General features: G+C 43.2%; 1 long non-coding RNA gene across 1 annotated transcript; it reads left to right on the forward strand.

Annotated features, from left to right (window-relative positions):
* Window positions 1-609: 609 nt before the first annotated feature.
* LOC147303014 (uncharacterized) lies at window positions 610-1,971 on the forward strand. The gene is made up of 4 exons (XR_015127275.1): window positions 610-728; window positions 1,061-1,139; window positions 1,457-1,573; window positions 1,732-1,971. It is a non-coding gene; the product is annotated as an uncharacterized LOC147303014 (long non-coding RNA).
* The last annotated feature ends 2,612 nt before the right edge of the window (window positions 1,972-4,583 follow it).

A 4,583-nucleotide genomic window follows, 5' to 3' on the forward strand; every position in this document is an offset into this window, starting at 1 on the left:
TGAGACATAGACGTATACTAACTAGGCTGCTTTAGGAACACATGTTAGGCAGGAATGACATTTGAGGACAGCTACAGTCCGGCAGGGATGAAAGGATAACAACAGTCAAATTACAGGTGAGCAGAAATGAACCTGTAGATTGACATTCTGTGTTCTGGGAAATAACAATTCAAGAATTAATAATAATAAATACATAAATAATAAAGATAAATCAACACGGTGTATTTTCACATGTTGCAAATTACAAACCACTTTAATGTAGAAGCCACTGTTTGGGTCGCTGTGCTGTACAAGCAAGGAAACACACAGACGTAACATGTGCTGCTTGCTACAGCGTCAGCTTGAACATTATTTATTTCCAGGGCAGCTGGCAGTGAAATCGTAGGTGACAGAAGAAGATGACAGAATTGAGAAGAATTCAGACAGTCCTGCTGCACTGTTCACCACATCTGGCTGCTGGTGAAGTAAAGTACAGTTTACATGGTGAATGGACTGATTCTTATACAGCGCTTTTCTACTCTGGGAAATTTTGCTTGGAGTGAAATTGTGTGTTTGCGTTGTTTCTTTGCAGAGTGGTAGCTCATTAACATGATGTTGTAATCTTCTGTAGTCGGCTTTCATTAAAATGGAATATCCAGTGTTTGTGTAACATCTCAGCAGACTATAAATTCCTGAGTGAAGCGCTCAGTCTAGTGAAGCTGTACCTTTGCTAAAGGAAACATCATCAGGTAATTCTTCACTTTCTAAATCGAAATGTCCTTTTTAACTGTTCTTTGGTGCAAGCGTGTGATCACAGAGACATGTGGGCTGTTCGTGGTGAGGGTTTGGCAGCATCAGCAGCAGGAGGACTGGGAAAGGACTGGGAAAGGACTGGGAAAGGACGACACAGACAGAGACGCCTGGACATGGGAACAAAAATAAGACACAATAAGAAATGAAGGATTTCTGTGTTTGAAGAAAGGGAAAAAGCTGATGTTTTCTCAGAGCCTTGTTTTTGATTCACACTCAGCAGCATTTGGTCATATGAGTGAGTATATTGTAATCCAAGTAATCTTTGCAGAGACCAACTCTCCTGCAAGAGAAGAAAATGAAAGCCTTTGCACTTGCTGTCATCCTCCTCATGATCTTCATCAGCAGTGGTAAGTTAGATTTACAGATTGCTTTTGTTCTGTTCAGTTCAAAGTCGGAGGAGTTGTATATTTACTTTACTGTATAAAGCACATCGAGGCAACTGTTGCGCTATAAAAAAAGAAAAGAAATTTTAACTTAACTAAAACTGCAAAATGTGACTGAAAACGAGCCAGTGCCACCAATCTTCTGTTAGGGGCAGTAACACTGAAGAGCTGGACTTCAACATGTTTCTCTTCTGTTTTTAATTCAGTAGATTTGCCATCAGTGTTCACTAATATTAAACAGTCATATTCATGTGTATATCTCTGTCTTTGTCTTCTGTCAGAGGCTCTGCGGTGTAACCGCTGCGTTCCAATAACAGCTGGTGGCAGCTGCACCAACACAGTGGAGACCTGCCAGAGACCTGATGAGGTCTGTGCCTATGTCATCAGCACATTTCCCAGTAAGTATGGTTACACACACACACACACACACACACACACACACACACACACACACACACACACACACACATTATTGTTATTTCATGTTATTTTTGATGATGGTGTTTCTTTGAATTCAAATCTGTACAGTCTGAGTTTTCACTTTGCTCTTTTGCAGGATACTCGTACTTCAAAAGATGCATGAGGAGAGCTGATGCCTTTGCTTTGAAGTCCATTTCCAGCTTTAACGTCTTCACATGTACTGATGATCGGTGCAACTGATGAGGGAAACTTCTGCATGAAGATGTCACAATGATATCAGAAGACATGGAGTCACTTTTAACCACTGTTTTATTTTCTTTTGACTGTCTGGCCTTTCATTTCAATAAAAAGGATTGAAAGGATAACAAAAGGATAATTGTGTGTGTAAGGACTGTTTTTTATTTTTGCCTGTCCTGTTTGGTTCTTTCGCCGTCAGAATTATTATCTGAAGGCCAAAAAAGATGCTCAACAGATTCACTTTACCAACTGGATCATCCCAGCCTTGCCATTCGGTCCATTTGACTGACCTTTGTTATTTTATTTTACTTTCACTTGTTACAGACGGGACAGACATGGCTGGGGATAGGAAAGGGAAAAAGAAAGAGAGGGAGGGAAAGAAAAACAGGGGGAAAGGGGACAGTGAGGAAGGGCACGAAAAAAAAAATCACCTGGATCACCTGCTGAGAGAGAACAAAAACCCCAAACAAACAAAAGGAGAGCAACACAATAAACACGACACCACAGCAATAACCTGGGTAACTGTAACTAACAGTAAATGCTAAATATTGAAAGTTATTGTGCAGCACGCAGGACCAACAGCGCACAATGTTGTTGGAGGTAGCAGCCGAGAAAGCTGTAGTTTGTGTCTGTGAGCACCTGTGTGGATCTTGTATTCAAAAGGTTTCTCCATGTAACGATCTGCTAGTGCAGGGGTCAGCGACCTTTAAGACCCAGAGAGCCATTTGGACCCAGTTTCCACGTAAAGAAAGAAAACACTGGGAGCCGCGAATACTTTTTGACATCTAGAATGAAGATAACACTGTATATATTGTTTTGTACCTTTATGCTTTGTGTGAACAACTAAGGTGTGTTGCTTATGAAATCCATGAAGTGCTACAGAGAAAATTACATGTTATTTATGTAATGAACACATTTTGAACTCTTAAAGAAATATAACCAAAGGAAAGACGCCCAGCTGAACTAAAATGATCCAGCAAACAAAAACTGTTGTGAGCCCTCCTTATATCGCCTTTGTGCTTTTGGAGCCTTGACCCGACTTTTAAAAAATAATTGGAAAAAAGCTCGATGCTGCTGAAAGATGAAAAATAGATATTTACAAAATTCTGCCTAAATATGTATTTTACCTGGTTAATGTGTGTGGCGGGGCGTGGTCTGCAGCGCCGCTGCAGGGGAGGCGGACGCACCTGAGCTGCACCCGCAATCACGCCTCGCCGCCTTAACGTCTGTGCTGTTGTGTTGGTGTGTGTCGGGCTGTGAGCTGCAAAGCTACAGCCGGCTGTGTGCGTACAGCAACCGTGTGTGAAAAGTGGTCAATAAAGAGAAGCTGAAAAGCGTGTTCATGCAAACATCGTCGGGTCTGCCGTGACATGTTTACAACGGGACTTCTGCTCCTGAACCTCTGCGCACAGCGTCTGCAGGTCGGGGCTGTACGAAGTCACTTTCATCTTTACAGGACTGTAAGCTGTCGTCTGTGAGGCGCGAGCGTGTTTGGTTTAACATAGTTCACGGTGGAGCTGCTGACATAATGTGGATCCAAAGATCCATAACTGACCTACCTGGGGCTGAAAGTCTCGATAAATGCACGGCGTTTCGGCGGGTACACCGGCTTCCACGAGTGTGACGCTTATTTTGAGTGATGAACAAATAATATAATATATTTTCATTTTTATATTTCAATATCACAATAATCTTCCAGTTTAGAACTACAAGTTAAAAAAGAACATAAATAAAATACACTTCAGCTAATAGCTTCTAATTTATTTTCCCAAACCACGCAGAGCCGCAGTATAAGAACCAAAGAGCCGCAGGTTGCCGACCCCTGTGCTAGGGGGTGTGGGGAGCCATGGCCCCGTCCCCCCCAGGGCATGAAGCAGGCATGGAGGAGATCCAGGCCCCAGAAATCCATAGGCCCCCCAGAGCACAAGAGCCCAAGGAGGATCATCAGAGGGGCAACCGTGTCACCCACCTGGAAAGAGCAGAGGAAAACCCCCGTACGTGTCAGGAGTATCAGAACAGCTGAGACACATTTTCTCTAAACACCGGGTCTCTGTGGCTTTTAAACCCCAAAACACGCTGCGCCAAAAACTGGTCCAGCCCAAGGATCGGGTCCCCGACACAAACAGAGTAACATAGTGTACGCTGTTAAGTGCAGGAGGAGTGCCAGGATTTATACATCGAGGAAACCAAACAAGCTCTGGCTGAGAGGATGGACCAACACAGCAGAGCCACCTCGTCAGGCCTGGACTCTGCAGTCTATCTACACCTACAGGCCAGTGGACACTTTCAATGATGAGGATGTAACATCCTGGACAGGGAGGAACGCTGGTTTGAGGGCGGAGTCAAGTCTGTCCTCTGAACTTTCTAACATGGCAATAATGTGATGAAAAAGTTGGGTAGAGTCCTTTCTTGCGTCAGTGCTGAAAAGTCTGTTATTTTGCAATCAGTCATAAACAAACTGGAGTGTCAGGGCTGCACCTGCCTTCAAAAGCAGCACAACAACAGCCACATGTGACTGTTTTATTTTGCTTTTAATGCAAAAAGCAAAGATGTGGGACAATAAACTTGTTAGTTTAAAGTTATTTTATTCCTATTTTCCTTGCAATAAAAGACAGAACAGCAGCAAACCAAGTTCTGTCTGATGGTTTGTTAGGAGGACCACAGTCTGACGTGTACTCGAGGTGATGGGGAGGATAAAATGAAGAGCGTCGTTTGTGTCGACAGGTAACAAACAAACAGAACTATTGAGTA

This window comes from Aulonocara sp. 'chitande type north' Nkhata Bay, linkage group LG23 (assembly GCF_057382095.1).
Source record: "Aulonocara sp. 'chitande type north' Nkhata Bay isolate Kocher_YH1m ecotype deep benthic linkage group LG23, A_spYH_male_GT1.1, whole genome shotgun sequence".
NCBI lineage: Eukaryota > Metazoa > Chordata > Actinopteri > Cichliformes > Cichlidae > Aulonocara > Aulonocara sp. 'chitande type north' Nkhata Bay.